The sequence below is a fragment of the Phyllobates terribilis genome, unplaced genomic scaffold (assembly GCF_046119375.1).
Source record: "Phyllobates terribilis strain yellow unplaced genomic scaffold, ASM4611937v1 Scaffold_243__1_contigs__length_2969482, whole genome shotgun sequence".
Classification (NCBI taxonomy): domain Eukaryota; kingdom Metazoa; phylum Chordata; class Amphibia; order Anura; family Dendrobatidae; genus Phyllobates; species Phyllobates terribilis.
The window spans coordinates 256,088-275,708 of record NW_027363003.1 but is presented as its reverse complement, the minus strand read 5'-3'; the positions used below and the strand labels follow the sequence as shown (position 1 = coordinate 275,708).

The 19,621-nt window shown below is 45.6% G+C and overlaps 1 protein-coding gene across 3 annotated transcripts in view; it reads left to right on the top strand.

The window, feature by feature from the left end:
* Positions 1-19,621, top strand: part of LOC141217692 (uncharacterized) — a 50,598-nt gene that overhangs the window by 8,521 nt on the left and 22,456 nt on the right. The gene's annotated exons all lie outside the window — the stretch shown is intronic.

Sequence of the window (19,621 nt, the reverse complement as noted above, 5' to 3'; positions counted from 1 at the left end):
GCTTGAATATTCAACCTCTCTCCACGCCCATGGGCGTGGGGAGGGGGTGAATATTCATGTCCTTTAATAAGCGGGCACACGCTATAGCCCGGCAGCAGCAGGAGCCGCAGCACGGCTAAGCTGTGTGCCGGCTATGAAGGAGAGTGAAGTCACTGCTCCCCGCACACACAGACCCGGCATGGGAGTGACTTCCGGGAGCTGATCTTTCCATGTCAGCCGCGCATGGCAGTGACGTCATGCGCGGCTGTAAAATAATACTCTTTCTGTATTATTTTTTCTACTGAGGACTTCTCAAAGTATCAATATCACGATATTCTTATAAAAAAATGTATCTATTTATTCTTGGATTGTCCATTAAAAAGAATCAGATTGCAGCAGGTACATACAATAATTAGTTATAAAGTAATTGTCCATTTGTCCATAATTAGCTTAATTGTTGAGATTCACCCATCTTTCCTTGGATCCTGGCTGGTAAATCATGTCTTTATCCAGCACGTGTCCAGGCCTACATGTCAGATACTTCTCAGCATGAAGATTCTGTGTCTTGTGGGGTGGGAAGAGCAAGAGAGCCCCCCCCTTTCTGTACCATGGGCTTTTATAGCCAGTCGTATGGACACCTGTTCTACATATGGTAGTGAACCAAAAATACACACACAAATAGCGCATGTCAACTAGACACGATGGCTGATGCATAGAACTCAGATTTAAGAAAAATGATTATCGATTATTAATTATTTAACATTCCCCCCTTTTTGAGGATAAAAAGGACTGAAAAATCCTCAAAAGAAGACAGGTTTATCATTAGGATAACAATCATTTTTTCTTTCCTTCTTCCTTGGCAATATCATTAAATTTCCATAATAATAATAATAATAATATCAATATCTGATTATTGTTATATAATGATGTGAATTCATGTTATGGTAAGCCGTGACTAATATTCATTTAATATGTATAATTATACTTCCCTATATCTAAATTGAAGTAATCGCGGGTCCAATCGTCATCATCTGATGTCATCGGGTCGTCGTCTCGTCTTCTTCTTGGTTCTTTTATAACACAGTCTTTAGATGAAAACTCCTTTGAAATAAATTATAGCGTGTAGATATTGTACAGTCCATAATTGTATTCATCATTGTGCAGTCCATAAACTGTATTCTTTATTAGAAAGATCATGTGTGTCAACTGATAAGAAAACAAAGTCTATGGATGAAATGTAGCTTTAATATCTGTGTGATGTCACCTGGACTGACGTTGGATATTCTGGAATCTTCCCCGTGTCATCTGCACTGGTCTCATGTCACTTTTGGAACAGATGTGACGTCTTTGGTCAGTAAAGCAAGGGTTAACTTGACACTTCCCTGCTTTATATAGCCCCATAACCAGTACTCAGTCCTTTATATACAGGACACATATGCCAGGTATTACCTGTTCACCAGCTTTCATTGAAGCGTTGCAGGTGATAAGAAACCACTGGAACGTGATGAAACTTGAACACAACACAGTTCATATAGGATCATCGTCCTCTGCCGTCCCGGTGATCAGTGGTGTGAATTGTATCTGACACAGTCTATTATCACTCAGCATTCACACCTGTTACCTTCTGAGACTTCCGGATATCGGTTGCGTCTTCTTGTAACCTCTGAGAGTCTCTTTGATTTATAAATATGAAAGTCTTTATTAAGATAGAATTCATAATTGCGATGTCTTGATTGAAGTCTTCATTCCCTAATCTGATACCAAATCTGGCAACTTTCCTAACCTATAATATCACAGCGTACCATAGCAATCAATAATATCCATCTAATTATTATCAAAATATTAAAATAAATTATGTTTGGAATAATAAACAATAATAGATAATAATTCATTATTAATCAAGTTCTTCATGTGATAGAACATTTTTATGTCATAGGTGTAATTGCCTTTTCCAACCCATAGGTGTCAGTGTGTTTTGAAACAACAAGTGTTTATATCTTTATTAAACCAATAATACCAAAGAATGTATACTGCTGAACTAAAATGAATAAATATATGAATGTAAGAATGAATGAATGAATTGTTGTGTTTACTCAGAAAATGTAAACATTTTTCTTATATTAATTCATATCATCATTATATTTAATGAAGCAATATTCTTTGTACTAGACATTACCCCATTAAATATTAATGTGTTTTCTCAGTTGAAATATTGAACTGAATTAAAATCAAAAATTGAAAATTAAAACTGAAAAATGGAAAAATAAGAAAATAAGTAAGAATAAAAATGTAAAAATGAAAATAAAAATAAGGCCTTCATATGTTAATGACAAATGAAGAGTAATTATATTCTCCATAAAAAATACCTTTATATTTCCATTATCTGGATGATTTCATATTTGTCATAACCTTGTATCACCAAAAAATTATTAAACTATGCAACTTTGCATGTAATACCCTTCTTAATTATACCATTGTACCTTATAACTTTTTGACAGTTAGGGTGATTAATGAGTGGAACAGGCTGCCACGAGAGGTGGTGAGTTCCCCTTCAATGGACGTCTTCAAACAGAGGCTGGACAGACATCTGTCTGAGATGATCTAGTGAATCCTGCTTTGAGCAGGGGGTTGGACCAGATGACCCAGGAGGTCCCTTCCAACTCTACCATTCTATGATTCTATGATTCTATTATTGTTTCTTCTTTATTAAAATGTGTGAAAAAATAAGTATTGATCAAAAGTGATTATGTAATCAGGATCAAAAACACATTTTCCCCTTTAATACCAAAAAATATTATTTTATAAAATTTATGTATATATCAGAACCAAATTAAAAATAATTATTCTTCTATGAACATTTTGCATAAATTTCATATCGATGAGTAGCATAGATTTGTCTACAGAGAGGTGTGTACCTATTTAGGTAACCATTAAAAATAATATCATAGTTATTCAAGAATATTATCATGTGGAAAATTATTCTAAATATAAATTTGCTTTGTAAACCATTTTGATGTGTGGTTGCCCTTATCCACTATTAGTTAAATCAAGAAATAATAATTATTAAAGAAATATAGAAGTATATATATATGTAGATAATACCTAATTATGTATTATAATTTTTTTTCAGAATTAAATATATTTTTGTACCTTCACATAAAGAAACATTTTTTTTTTCCAAACATACAAACGTACGAGGCCTCTGTCACATCAATCACACTTAGCAGCTGCTGATTTACTCATCTGTCACCTTCACTCTGACATTCACAGATCTGTTCAACTCAAACATTCCACATATGAAGTTTTAGATATATATATATTTAACCCAAAATTGTTGTATCCCAATTTATTAATGCGCATTGTCATATCAATTAAATATCTTAATATTCTTTGAATATTCCCCAAGTACATATTATATAATATGAGAGTAAGTTGCTGAAATTTCAGATACTTGAAAAAAAAAACTCTTGTTTGGCTATGTGCACACGATGCAGAAATGAAGCAGAAAATTTCTGCATCATTTCTGCATCTCCCTGGCAGAAAAAACGCATGCAGAAATGCGTTTTTCCTGCAGAATACATGCGGATCCACATGCAGATTCACATGCGTTTCCGCATGCAGATTGACAAGCGCTTTACTGGTGATTTTAGCATCTCTTGGAAAGTGCTTGACAACTAGGTCACACTATATAAATCCATGCAAACAGCATGGATTTATACAGTGTGACCCTAGAGAGTGTATATACTTACCTCCGATGGCCCGCGCTGTCCTGCTCACTCCGTTCTCCCGGCTGCCGGCAACTTTGAATTGAAAGACCTGCCGACGTCAGCGTCACGTGACCCGTCACATGACTCTGACGTCACCGCAGGTCCTACAACTCACTGCAAGTGCCGGGAAGCAAGCAGGAGCGCTGCGCGGGCCGACAGATGGTAAGTATATATATATTTTTTATTTTATTCTTGTTTTTACAGCTTTTTTAATGGTACCTGGGTGTGGATGAGACTCTCCTCTCCTCCACACCCGGGTACCATCCGCATATTAGAACGCACCAATTACGCAAGTACAGATGCAGTCTTGCGGAATTGGCGCGTTCTAATGCAAGTCAATGGCGGCGAAAACGCCGCGTTTCCGCAAAATTAAATGACATGCTGCGGATTTTTGAGCGCAGCGTTTACGCTGCGGAAAAATCCGCATCATGGGCACAGTACATGCGGATTTCAATTGGGGAACATTGCTTCCCTTCTACCATGCGTTTTTCATGCGTTTCCGCGGCGTTTACGCAACTGCAAAAACGCTGCGGAAACACATGAAATACGCATCGTGTGAACTCAGCCTTATAGATTCTTTTTTCACTGGCTGCCCGGTCTTAAGTTACATCAGCTGAAAATAGAATGAATAGGATCTATACTATTAGCTCAAAGTTCAAAGGCCGCAGCTGTCACACGTCATGCTGTAAAGCTACTTTAATTTGCACGAACACTTCATGCACAGAAAATATTAATTAATTAATGTTACACATAAATCATGCAATTTTCAGCTTCCTGTGTGAATAAAGAAATAAATCCATTTTAGAGTTGTTTGATCAAATCCTGCTTTGGAATGAAAACTCTAAGGAAATATAAGAAAATAAAATTAAATATCAAATTCATACAGAAACAGAATTATTTAAATATCTTATACATATATTGGTTGGTTCTAATGTAATTCAAAATATTGTTACTTAAATTTATATATGAAGTTCTAATTTATTAATTAATATATATATATATTTTATAAACATATATATAAATACAATTATACACAATCTCTACTTAGACAAGTGTATATATATATACATACATGAACTACTACCGTGTTTCCCCGAAAGTAAGGCCCTGTCTTACATTAATTTTACCCCCAAAAGTCCCACCCTGCCTTACTTTCGGGGGAGGCCTTACATTGGGAAAAAAAATGACGACAATTTTTTTTAACAATAAAATTAACATTTATTAACAGTCCGGCAACCCTCCCCATCCTCCCCCCTGCAGCATCCCCATACAGTGGTTCTGCCCCCCACTCTGCCACCACACATACTGACACATACGGTACCGGTACAGCCCCACACGGCACCCACACACATATCGTACCGGTACCGTACACACACTGACACATACAGCCCCATACGGCACCCATACACATACCGTACACATACCGTACACACACACACACACACACAGACACACACACACACACACACAGAGAGAGTTTCGGAACTTACCGTTACTTTCCTTCTGTTTCGATCTCCTCTGCGGTGCCGGGCTGACGATTCGGATGCCGGGGAAGCTGGACCAATCGGAGCGAGCCTGTAGGCGGTGACGTCGCAGCTGATTCGGCCAATCAGCTGCGAGCCGGCTGACTGGCCAATCACAGCTCGGGCTGGTGGCCAGCAGGGACTACGGTACGGAGCCTGTGACGAACAGGCTGATCGGCCAATCAGCCTTACATTCCCCGCCCCCCCCGCCGCTACCCTGCCTTACAATCGGGGGGTGCCCTACATTGGCGGACCCCCCGAAACCCCCCACCCTGCCTTACTTTCGGGGGGGCCTTACTTTCGGGGAAACACGGTAGAAACTATGTAACTACAATTTTACTGTATAAGATTATAAATAAATATTGAGACATTGTAACACTTCTATGCTACATTATAATTACAGTTTTTCCTTAGCCACTCCCTAAACCAAATCTTCTGTCTCTCTCAAATATCTCCAGGAACGCCCTATTTAGGAAAGACATTTTTCTATCCTTCAAAACCTCAGAGAACTGCCTGTCCTTCTGTCCACATTCCATGACGTCACTGTGAGCCGGTCGTCTCACCTGACTCTGTCCATCAGTTTCGGCCATTTTCCTTTTTAGAGAATCACAGTTCTGACTGAGAATTAACTCATTCTGTGAAGAGATGGACCTTTGCACTGGCTGATATGGCTTATAACAGATATGAAATCTCCTGCGTATTTGATAGAGTTCACTATGGGGATGACTCAGTCTAGGAGAGTTTGATATTGGCTTTTGATAAGATTTTACCTTTCCTGGTTTTATAAAATTAACTTGATTTTTTTCCTTTTCACGATTCTCATGTTTCCTAACAGAATTCAGCAACTGCACACATTTGAATAGGGATTCTTTTTGTGACGCTATAACTCTAGATACTGGATCTAGGAATTTGAATTTTTGTACAAAACTTTTTATCATATGTTGTACTTTTCCATTTTTGATGAGAGCTTTGTACAACCGTTCAAATATGGACATGAATGTATATGTACATTCCTTCCTACCAATCCTTAGTTTCTGCAGATCTTCTATGTTGGGAAAATCCTTTGTGACACAATAAATCAAATATCTTAATCTGTCCGAATCATTTTCCCATCCATTAGGAGAGTCATTTTCACAGGGCATTAAATGTAAACGTCTGGACAATGTCACAGGAATCCATATTTTAAATAATTGATTCCTCTCCTCATTGGATAAATCAAACTTATCAGAGAAGCTCTCAAATGTCTCTGAATTTCTACAGGCATGGATTTTGACATCATATTTTGGCATGATTTTGTATAATTTCAGCAAATTTTTCCTCATTTTAATTTGCAGTTGAGCCTGGGTAATTCCTGAATTCTCTGATATTTTTAGTGGCTCTTGTACGTCCGCTCCTCCTACGTCACTCACGTCTCCTCCCACATCACCTAGTATGTCGGTTTCTCGTATGTCAGTCATGTCTCCTCCCATGTCAGGTTTCTGTATGTCCATCTCTTGGTCAGACCCAAGGTCACCTTCAGTTACAGACACGTGTCTTATTTCTTGTTTATTTTCCACATTACAGTCAGAATCAGTATCACCATCTGACATTTCTACACTATTTTTCTGCTTAGAAATCTCTAACACAAGACTATGAAAAAAATCTACCAAATGTAGAATATTTCTCAATTTCTGTTTGTCTCTATTTACCAATTTAGAAGTGAACTGTAAATTCTGCAATTCACATTCTTTGTATAAACTGAGCCACAAAACTTCTATATCATCTCCTACATTAACTTTGAAATTAATATTACTTTGTTTAGCAAAAGAAGAAATTATATCCATATTTTGCTTACCTTAAGATTCCTTAGCTTCTCTTTATCAGCACATCCTGTCTTCAGTTCGTCTGATTCTTTTCCTGTGTGATTCTGTTCCTTGTTAGTACCTCAGTCTATAGATCCTTTCTGCTTCTCGTGACAAATTAGTGAATTTACTGACACGTGAACAACAGCTGTTCAGCTCGTCAGGACTTCCCCCCTTGTTCACGGAAGAAATTCACTTAATTAAAAAAAAAACGAAAAACAGGACTGGCTGGCTCACCATTGTAAAATAATACTCTTCTCTGTATTATTTTTTCTACTGAGGACTTCTCAAAGTATCAATATCACGATATTCTTATAAAAAAATGTATCGATTTATTCTTGGATTGTCCATTAAAAAGAATCAGATTGCAGCAGGTACATACAATAATTAGTTATAAAGTAATTGTCCATTTGTCCATAATTAGCTTAATGGTTGAGATTCACCCATCTTTCCTTGGATCCTGGCTGGTAAATCATGTCTTTGTCCAGCACGTGTCCAGGCCTACATGTCATCTGCTTCTCAGCATGAAGATTCTTCTTGTGGGGTGGGCAGAGCAAGAGAGCCCCCCTTTCTGTACCATGGGCTTTTATAGCCAGTCGTATGGCACACCTGTTCTACATATGGTAGTGAACTAAAAATACACACACAAATAGCGCATGTCAACTAGACACGATGGCTGAGGCATAGAACTCAGATTTAAGAAAAATGATTATCGATTATTAATTATTTAACATTCCAAATGAATTTCCATAATTAACCATTTAACAATGATAGGGCAGCTTCAGATGGAATGGCTCCCCACAGGTGGAGCAGGCCTCAGGGCAGTGTAGAATAAATGGAGGTGCGCTGGGCGTTGTAGTGCAGGGAGGCAAATGGCACCGGCGAAAGAAAGGAGCGGAGGCAGCTCAGTGCAGTCATCCAAGATTTACTCACAGTTCTTAGACAGTCCACAGGTGCACTGTACTGGTGCAAGCCTCCCGCGTCGCGCCGCGTTCACCGGGCAGGGGTTCCATCTTTCCTCAGGCAGTTTGGGTGTACCTGGCAGAACCCCACTTTCTTATGTACCTCTCTAGACTGACTTCACGCTGGGTCTTACTCCCTCCTGCCCTGCGCTTCCCACTGTGAATCCTGTTCGGGTGGCTGCGAGGTCCGCCCTGTCCGTCGGAGTTGCACAGACCTGCTTGACCTTACTCGGATTGAAGTGGGGGTTTGGCTCCTGGCTATAGAAGTCAGAAGCCTCAGGTTTTTCCAGCCGAGGCCTGAAGCTGCATGACTGGGCCAGGGGCCGGTCCCCTTCTTGCAGCCTAGATCCTCCTGACACTTGGCAGGTTCGGGGTGTACGGGTGGCGCCTGCACTCGCCGTACTCCCCTAGGATCCCTTCTACAGAACAGAGCTTACTCCCTGCTCCCCTCCTGGGCCTCAGTCCTGGGCCCTTGAAGTGGAGCGGAGCTCCTACAGAGACTCTGCTCCCAGACTGTTCCTCTGAACCACACTCCTCAACTTCCTGCTCTTGTTAAGATGTCTACCTTTTTATATATCTACTGTATGAGTGCTCCCATAAACTACTTCCTTCACCCACACCCACTACTGGTTCCCCCTAACTTTGGGTTCCCCCCACCCCAGCCAGGGTCAGGGCTCAGCAGAAAACTACATTGCGTCTTGCCCTTCCTGCTGGCCTGGGGTAGTGTAGTGTTGGATGTAGGTGTTGGGGTTCCATGCAGCACTCCCTCCTTACCTGAGAGAAGGGAGACACCACACCTCTGGGTGAGGAGCAGTACCTCTGTGGCGACCAAACCCTCAGGGGCGCCACACTACTACATGGATGACTATGGAGATGCATTATACTTTATGGATGACTATGGGGCTGCATTATAGTACATGGATGATTATGGGCTGTGCATTATAATTTATGGATGACTATAGGGTGCATTATGTTTTATGGATGACTATGGGGTGCATTATATTTTATGGATGACTATGGGGGTGCATTATAGTACATGGATGACTATGGGCTGTGCATTATACGTTATGAATGACTATGGATTGTGCAATATCCTTATTGAAAAAAAACACCATCCTTATTGAAAAAATGACCAAGTATGCAATGGACCAGGCAACTGTTAGGTGGATTCATAACTGGCTTAGTGATCGGACTCAAAGGGTGGTTGTAAATGGCTTCACATCCAGCTGGATGAATGTCTCAAGTGGGGTACCACAGGGCTCCGTCCTGGGACCTGTATTGTTCAACATCTTTATCAATGATTTAGATGAAGGAATTGAGGGTAAACTGATTAAATTTGCTGATGACACAAAGCTAGGAGGGATAGCTAATACTAGAGAAGAGAGAGGGAAGATTCAAAAAGACCTAAATAAACTGGAGCAGTGGGCAGCAACCAACAGAATGGTTTTTAACAGGGAAAAATACAAAGTACTACATCTGGGCAATAAAAATGAAAAAAGCATATACAGAATGGGAGGAATAGAGCTAAGCAACAGTACATGTGAAAAAGACTTAGGTATACTAATAGATCATAGACTGAACATGAGTCAACAGTGTGATGCAGCAGCAAAAAAGGCAAATACAATTCTGGGATGTATTAACAGAAGCATACAGTCTAGATCACGTGAAGTCATTATCGGTCTTTACTCCTCTTTGGTCAGACCTCATCTGGAATACTGTGTACAGTTTTGGGCACCACATTTTAAAAAAGACATAGACAAACTGGAGCAAGTTCAGAGAAGAGCGACCAGAATGGTGACTGGTCTGCAAACCATGTCCTATGAGGAACGGTTGCAGGATTTGGGAATGTTTAGCTTGCAAAAAAGAAGACTGAGAGGAGACTTAATAGCTGTCTACAAATATGTCAAGGGCTGTCACATTGTAGAAGGATCATCTTTATTCTCATTTGCACAAGGAAAGACTAGAAGCAATGGGATGAAACTAAATGGGAGGAGACACAGATTAGATATTAGAAAAAACTTTTTGACAGTTAGGGTGATTAATGAGTGGAACAGGCTGCCAGGAGAGGTGTTGAGTTCCCCTTCAATGGACGTCTTCAAACAGAGGCTGGACAGAAATCTGTCTGAGATGATTTAGTGAATCCTGCTTTGAGCAGGGGGTTGGACCAGATGACCCAGGAGGTCCCCTCCAACTCTACCATTCTATGATTCTATGATTCTATATAATTTATGGATGACTATGGGGTGCACTATACTACATGGATGACTATGGGCTGTACATTATACTTTATGGAGGACTAATGGCTGTGTATTATATTATATGAAGGATATGGGCTGTGTATTATGCTAATATGGATGACTATGGGCTGTGCAGTGTATTATATGGAGGACTATGGGATGTATTATACAATATAAAGGACTATGAGATGTCCATTATACTTCTTCTTTGGAGCCCCGTGACTTTTATGTACGCCCCTGATGAGCATAGTTTATTTTCTTCTATACATTAAAGAACAGTAGCAGAATGGGGAAAATGTACCAGGATGAGGGATATACTGTATATACCAGAATGGGCCCGGGATAAGGGACATATACCAGAATGGGCGATATAAATACCAGGATGGGGCCAGGATGAGGGACATATATACCAGGATGAGTGATATACAGTATATACCAGGATGGAGGACGCGCATATATATATATATATATATATATATAATATAATATAATATAATATAATAATTTATTCAAGATAGAAGGGGGACCCGGTCCAGATCTTGCACTTGGGCCCATACGACTCTAGTTACGCCACTGCATGCAGCTATAACCAGTCAGTCAAATGGGTACATACAGTACTGTGCAATATTTTTAAACAGGTATGGAAAACTGCTGCAAAACAACATCAAAGCATCAGGTACACTTGCATACAGTTTTGTGAAGGACCTCAACAAGGAGACTGTTCCCAATATCTTGGCTCACTAAAAAATAACCACAGATCTTCTGTGGATGTAGGCTTGGACAAAAATACTTCTGTCTCTCTATGTAATCCAAGACTGACTTGATGATTTTGAGATCAGTGTTCTGTGGGGGCCATATCATCACTTCCAGGTTCGTTGTTCTTTTTTATACTGTAGATAGTACTTAGTCACATTGGCTTTATGTTTGGAGTCATTGTCCTACTTGTTAGGAATTGTGGTTCTGTGCTCCCACCTGAGAATGGATCAAGTCCAGTGCTACGCTACTCCGGTTTGCAGGGGCCACCATTGTCCTGACTCTGCAGGCGAAGCTACTACGCATGCAGGAAAACCGCCTCAATCTTATGGAGCATCGCGCTCTGGAGTAGTAGGATTTGTGAGGACGCGGGATGCCGTATCTCCCGCTGATATAATGCCCGGTTAACATGGGATGCTGTGTTCCCCTGATTGCCAGGCAACACACGATACTGCGGTGTCTGGCACTAGGCAGTGGTGGGATTGGGTCCAAGCTGCTGTGCAAGTTAGCAGGGAGTGGTTGTCTTGGGATGATTGAGAGGTATTCAACACCTGATCATTAGGCGGGCTATTTAAACCTGTTCCCTGCTCAGTCCTTTGCTGTTTATTACAGTTTCAATGTGCTGTGGTGGTGAGGGGTGCTATCATTATTAGCTGTTATCTTTCCAGTGTTTTGTCTTAGGAGTCCTCTCTTTCCCTTTTAATTTTTACTAGGTGTTCTTATAGAGGTACCCACCTGGTTCTTGACTAGGCACCGGCCGTGTCACCAGACCCCAGCTGGCTGGCGACAGTGGGCCTGGGAAGGCTCTGCCAAAGTCCCCCTTCCATCACTGGGAGCTGAGTGAAAAGTGTTCCCGGTCCTAAAGAGCTCACCTAGCTGGGCAGCTTGCGCCAAGTGCGTCTGTCCCTGCGGATTTGCTGGTTTGGTGCCAGTCTTCCTGGGTCTTTCTGCGTTAGCGCATAACACTGCTGAATAATAAATTTAGAGCCAGTCAGACGCTTAACTGATGGTATTGCATGATGGATAATTATTAGTGTTGAGCGAGTATGTTCTGTTAACCCTTTCGGCGAGTATGCTTGGGCCGAGCACCGAGTAGTTACAGCTGCTCGGTGTTATGTTTAAATCACTCCCGTGTGCATGATTTGCGACTGTTTGACAGCTTTAGTACATGTAAGGAATGTCTATTTATTACACATTCCTCACATGTATTAAAGTTGTCATACTCGCCAAAAGTGTTAACAGGACATACTCGCTCAACACTAATAATTATCTGCTATATTTCTCTGCATTGAAGACACCATTCATGATGACCAAATCCCCAACTCCATTTGTTGAACTGGAGTTCCAAATATGCTAGGTCCCTCTGTAATGGTGTAGAACAGGGGTCCTCAAGCTACGGCCCGCGGGCCACATGCGGCCCGCGGAGGACTTTTATCCGGCCCGCCGGGCTGTGGGCAGAGGAGAGCGGTGTCAGCGCCCGCCCTTCCTCCCGCTTGCTCAGAGCCCCGGCAGCCCGATACTTACCTCTCCCCGTGCCTCCGCAGATCCGCTGTCTTCCTGGTCTGCGCTCCCTGTGACGTCTCAGGTCAGAGGGTGCGGTGACGTCTTTACACCGCGCCCTCCCCTGAGCCGTCACAGGGAGCGCAGTGCGGGACGTCACTGCCGCGACACTGGAGTCCGGACCTGAGCAGCGGCAGCAGGCAAGGAGGGAGGTGAGTATTGGATTTTTTTTTTTAATGTATGGAGGCATGGGACATAATATTAGGGGTGACATCCTGCCTGTGGCATTATATGGGGGGGTGACATCCTGCCTGTGGCATTATATGGGGGGGGGTGACATCCTGAACGGGGCATTATATGGGGGGGGTGACATCCTGAACGGGGCATTATATGGGGGGGGGGTGACATGCTGCATGGGGCATTATATGGGGGGGTGACATGCTGCATGGGGCATTATATGGGGGGGTGACATCCTGAATGGGGCATTATATGGGGGGGTGACATCCTGAATGGGGCATTATATGGGGGGGTGACATGCTGCATGGGGCATTATATGGGGGGTGACATCCAGCATGGGGCATTATATGGGGGAGTGACATCCTGAATGGGGCATTATAAAGACAGGGGGGTGATATCTTGCACGGGGCATTATATGGTGGGAGAAAGGGAAATCCTGCATGGGGCATAATAAGGGGGGAACAGCCTGCATAGGGCATTATAAGGGGGAAACAGCCTGCCTATTGAGGACCTATGCTGCCTATTGGGGACATTTACCTGCCTATTGGGGACCTATGCTGCCTATTTGGGACATTTACCTGCCTATTTGGGACATTTACCTGCCTATTGGGGACCTATGTTGCCTATTGGAAACATTTACCTGCCTATTTGGGACATTTACCTGCCTATTGGGGACCTATGCTGGCTATTGGGAACATTTACCTGCCTATTGGGGACATTTACCTGCCTATTGGGGACCTATGCTGCCTATTGGGTACATTTACCTGCCTGTTTGGGACATTTACCTGCCTATTGGGGACCTATGCTGGCTATTGGGAACATTTACCTGCCTATTGGGGACATTTACCTGCCTATTGGGGACCTATGCTGCCTATTGGGTACATTTACCTGCCTGTTTGGGACATTTACCTGCCTATTGGGGACCTATGCTGCCTATTGGAATCATTTACCTGCCTATTTGGGACATTTACCTGCCTATTGGGGACCTATGCTGCCTATTGGGAACATTTACCTGCCTATTGGGGACATTTACCTGCCTATTGGGGACCTATGCTGGCTATTGGGTACATTTACCTGCCTATTGGGGACCTATGCTGCCTATTGGGGATATTTACCTGCCTATTGGGGATATTTACCTGCCTATTGAGGACCTATGCTGCCTATTGGGGACATTTACCTGCCTATTGGGGACCTATGCTGCTTATTGGGGATATTTACCTGCCTATTGGGGACCTATGCTGCCTATTGGGGACATTTACCTGCCTATTGGGGACCTATGCTGCTTATTGGGGATATTTACCTGCCTATTGAGGACCTATGCTGCCTATTGGGGACATTTACATGCCTATTGAGGACCTATGCTGCCTATTGGGCACAGTTACCTACCTATTGAAATACCGGTTGATTTAACTTTACTTGTTCTTCATTTAAATATTGTATTTGTTCCTGTATTGTTTTTTAACTACAAAATAAGATATGTGCAGTGTGCATAGTAATTTGTTCATAGTTTTTTTTAAAAACTATATTCCGGCCCTCCAATGGTCTGAGGGACCGTGAACTGGCCCCCTGTTTAAAAAGTTTGAGGACCCCTGGTGTAAAAGATGTCTGAACACCCTCTCTGAAGACTCCTGACTGTATAGTTAGTGTGACCTGTGGTTTTATGTGTTTTATCCTTATGTAGGCTCCAGTTTTCCTCTGTACAGGGGTGGACATGGTTAACTGTAGGGCCAGCCCATAGTTTGGGGAGGAGTAAGTGGGCACCAGGAGTTAGTTCCTGTTTTAATAGAGAGTCTGAGTAGAGCTGCAGAGAAGAAAGGACAACTTCAATCGGATCTAGCCATAATTTTGCGTTTGCGAAGAGCAAATGTGACACCCCAGGGGTCTGGTTGCCACAGTGATAGAGATATTACGTCTGAGAGCAGGTGGGAGGTCTCTTGGTCAGGGATCCTATGCATGCCACACCTCCTGCCCAGTCCTGGGAGGGGAAGAACTTCCCCTATATAAACCTGGGGCTGAGGCAGGGTTAGTGAGTAGAGAAGAAGCAGAGAAAAGAAGCAAATATAGGAAGAAACAACAGGAGCTCTGTGGGAGCAGTGTACAAGGAGTCAGGGGCTGGCAGCTGCAGAGCTCGCCCTGACCGAGAAGATTTCTTACCGGACCCGGAGTCCGAGGCTGTGGGGACTAACTCCTGCCCAGCAGCAGAATCCGTCAGGCAGGGGATTCCAGGTCCTCTGGCCAAGAAACCTGAAGGCACGGTCACACGCATGGGACCAGCACCGCCATCGTGGAGCGGAAGCTACTAGAAGGCCCCGAGTCACCGGCCATACGGGTGAGCACCACACGGCACACTCAGGGACGTGGGCTACTTTTACCCGCCTCTAGCAAGGTAGCCAGAAGAGTACAGTTAGTTTGGGAGGCCTACAACTCCGCCTGGCCAGGGGAGATTCCATCTGCTCAAGGACTGACCAGGCCCCAATCGCTAGCCAGTACTCCAGGAGGGTCTATCTTTGTCACCAGTAAAGACCCTGAACTACACAGTACCGTCTCCGAGTGGTTCCTGCTACCCCCATCATCCACGTCGGCTGCCCTGAGGCCATACCCCTCCCGTTGGGGGTTATACTATCACGCTGCACAATCCTACCACCGGCCTCAGCGGTCTGCCCTGCAGCAGCAGCTCCCTGGCTGCACTCAACGGGTGGCGTAGTCATCTAACATCTACTGCTAAAACATCGCCGCTTAGTCTGACTCCCTGGGCACGGACCGGATCACCGCCACGAGACTACAACCCTCAACAGATCCGGCTCCGGGTAAGCTCCCGCGTGCGCAACGCTGCGCGACACAGGCCCAGGGGCGCGTCAACTTTGGCGTAGTCGGCAGGATCTCGTGCCCGCAACCACCGGGTACTGCGTGCCTGAAAAAGAGACTTTTCAAACTTACCTTCCGGCGCCATCTTCAGCCTTCTTCCCGCCATCGGTGAAGTTTCCCGCCATCCGGCGCCATCTTCTGCCTTCTTCCCGCCATCCGTGGAGTTTTCCCGCCATTGGACGCCATCTTGAGGACGCCGCGCGGGAAGAAGAGGGGGCGTGGACTCCGAAAGCGCGCGAGAACTGAAGCCCCGCCTCACGTCCGGACGTTGCGTAAGGTCCTGGAAGGAGCCCAGCAGACGCCGACGTCACAAGAGCGCGACGGAAGGTCCTCAACCCTGACGATCCACTGCGGAGCCGCGGCCTACGGAAGAGGATCATCGCAAGGTAGGCCACGGTCCACTAGGGGGGAGGAAGATGTCGGATACGGAGGAGAGCTTCACTGCCTCAACCCCTGCCAGCGCTACCGCTGCTGCAGTTATGCCCTTCACCATGCCCTATATCCCGGGAGCAGCTTGGCTACCCCAGTACTCAGGGGAGTCACATACCCTGCATGACTTTAGAGAAAAGCTGGATAGCCTCTTCCAGGTGTACCCCCTCACAGAAGAGCAAAAAGTGAGCATCCTGGTGGCCCAACTAACCGGGGCAGCCAAAAGGGAAGTAAAATCCTGGCCACCTGGGAGGAATACTGTCGCAGGGATACTAACCCGGCTGAAGGACACCTTTGATACCCGCACCTCAGCCGAGATTAAGCTTAGATTCTACGGGTGCAAGCAGCGAGCGCATGAGAGTATAAGGGACTATGCACTAAACCTACAAGAGGCCCTGAGGGCCATTAAGCAGACCGACCCTGATGGAGTGGGAAACGAGGACAGGCTGTTGACCGAACAGTTTATAGAGGGACTATATTGTAATACCCACCGAACCCAGTTGCGGGCAATGGCCTTACAGGATCCCCATCTGGGCTTTGCACAGTTCAAGGACAGAGCCATCCGGGTGCTCCGAGAACCGGCACCGGGTGGCGTTGTGACCCACAGGCGCCCTGCTATCACTTACCACCAGGAGGCGGCGCCCTTGTCGGCGGGGCCTGTGGGAGCTGATGCGCAGGCTTTGGACAATGACCCGGCTCCAGACCTACACCATCAGGTCCAAGAGCTAGCTAAGAGAGTTGCTGCGCTAACCCGAACTGTGCAGTCTTTACAGGCTTCCACCCCAGGGAAGATCCAGCTGGCATCCGGACCGGAGGACATCCCGTGGCGTCGACCAAGGAGGACCCCACCGGCCAGAGGAAGACCCAGTGACCGATACAGCGAGGACGGACGACCCATCTGCCGCCGCTGCAATCAACCCGGACATATGGCAAGGTACTGTTCTTTAAACGGGCACAACCTGGGGTAGAGGGCCAACCCCCAGGAAAAAGATCACCAGGCCCATCGAACTGGCGCGACAGATATGTGGGAGGACGTCCAGTCTTGCCTGTGGTACTGGATGGCATTCCCATGAGTGCCCTACTGGACACCGGGTCACAGGTCACCACCATCCCGTACGTGCTCTTTAAGCAGTACTGGAATGACTCGGATATTACCCGCTACCCTGACGACGACTTGAGTATCATCGCCAGCAATGGCCAGCCCGTGCCACAGATCGGATTTAAAGAGGTGACCATCAAAATCGGAAGAGTCGAACTGGCAGCACAGGGACTGATCATTGTAGATATTGACAAACATGAGAGTCACCCAAAAATAACTCTGGGAACTAATGTAATTGAAAATTGTCTTGCAGAGGTGATTTTCCTTCTACAGCAGGTTGCCAAGAACGCCAGCGCCGGCGAGCAGCGGGTGCTCCAGAAAGAGATCCGGGCACTGATGCGACGGCAACAGGTGGAACTCTCCGGCGGTGAGATTGGTAGTGTAAGAATGTGTGACCCTTTTCCTATTGCCATGCCCCCAAAAAGTGAAATGATGATTTGGTGCCGGGCAGCTATTGGTCTGAGAGGTAGGGATTACCAGGCAATGGTAGAACCAGTTTACTCAGACAGTAGGCCCACCATTTTGACAGCCCGGGGGGTGGTTGATGTACGCCATGGGAGGGTGCCCGTTCGCATAATAAATATCGGGGAGAGGGAAGTGTACCTGCCCCGGTATGCCACGCTAGCCAAATTATATACCATTAACCAAAATTCTATACAATCTGTGGAACCCTTGCCTCCATCTCACCCGGAGGAAGGTAACGGCTCTAAGAAAAACATGGAGGACTGGTGTCAGCAACTACATCTAGGTACTGACTCCACTCCCTCACACCAGAAACAAGGAGTCTATCGGGTGGTTCAAGAGTACGAGAGAGTGTTCAGTAAACACCCGTTAGACTTCGGGCGAGTCAAGGGGGTAGAACACCACATCCCCACGGGAGACCATCCTCCTATAAAAGAGAGGTATCGACCCGTACCCCCTGCCCACTACCAACACGCTAAGGGGATGCTTAGAGACATGAAGGAGGCTGGGGTGATCAGGGATAGCTGTAGCCCCTGGGCAGCTCCACTAGTCTTAGTCCGAAAGAAAGACAACACCATGAGGATGTGTGTAGATTACCGGAAAATCAACCGTATCACACACAAGGATGCGTACCCCTTACCAAGGATAGAGGAGTCATTGGCTGCTTTAAGATCTGCTAACTTCTTCTCTACCTTGGATCTCACTAGCGGGTACTGGCAGGTTCCTGTAGCAGAGGCGGACCGGGAGAAGACTGCATTCACCACCCCGATGGGACTTAGTGAGTTCACCTGCATGCCGTTCGGACTCTGCAACGCACCAGGAACCTTCCAACGATTAATGGAGTGCTGTCTGGGCCACAGAAACTTCGAGACGGTCCTGTTGTACCTGGACGATGTCATCGTATATTCTAAGACTTATGAGGACCACCTGAAACACCTGGCGGAGGTGTTCGAAGCTCTGGCGAGTTACGGCCTAAAGGTGAAACCCTCCAAGTGTCACCTCCTGAAACCAAAGGTGCAGTACCTGGGACACGTGGTGAGCGCTGACGGAGTGGCTCCCGACCCTGATAAGATCACCGCAATTAAGGAATGGCCAAGCCCCTCCAGCGTAAAAGAAGTGCGGCAGTTCCTCGGGTTGGTAGGCTACTACCGAAGGTTTATTCCCGGTTTCACCAGAAAGGCAGCACCTATGCAGGACCTCCTGATAGGCCAGTCCCGGAAGGCCAAGAACCAGAAGCCGCCCTTCAAATGGGAGGAGCTGGAAGAAGAGTCCTTCCGCCAGCTGAAGATGGCCCTCACGGGGGATGAAATCCTGGCGTACCCGGATTATAGCCAGCCCTTTATCCTCTACACCGACGCCAGTAACATCGGGCTAGGAGCCGTACTGTCCCAGATTCAGCAGGGGAAAGAACGAGTAATCGCCTACGCCAGCCGAAAACTGCGACCCACCGAAAGGAACCCCGAGAATTACAGCTCATTTAAGCTAGAGTTCCTGGCCGTGGTATGGGCAGTCACCGAGCGCTTTAAGCATTACCTCGCTTCTTCCCGGTTCACCGTGTACACGGATAACAACCCGTTGACACACCTGGACACGGCAAGACTCGGTGCCCTGGAGCAGAGGTGGATGGCCCGTCTGTCCAACTACGAGTTCACAATCAAATACCGGGCAGGACGCTCCAATACCAACACGGACGCCCTGTCCAGGATGCCCAACCTGCCGGACGGAGGAGAAGATCCGGAGGGACTGGAAGAAGTTGAACTCCCTGCGTTCCACCGTCATGGGACTATCCAGTATTCCCACCGGGTAAGGAGTAAGCAGGCTGCTACGTTAAACCCCTTACCCCACTACAACTGGGCAGAAACGCAAGACAGCGACCCTGCCGTCCGACTGGTGAAGGAGATGCTGACTCGGCCGGAGGCTCGCCTTGAATCAGACGCTCCGGAGGAAGCCAAACAACTATGGGCAGA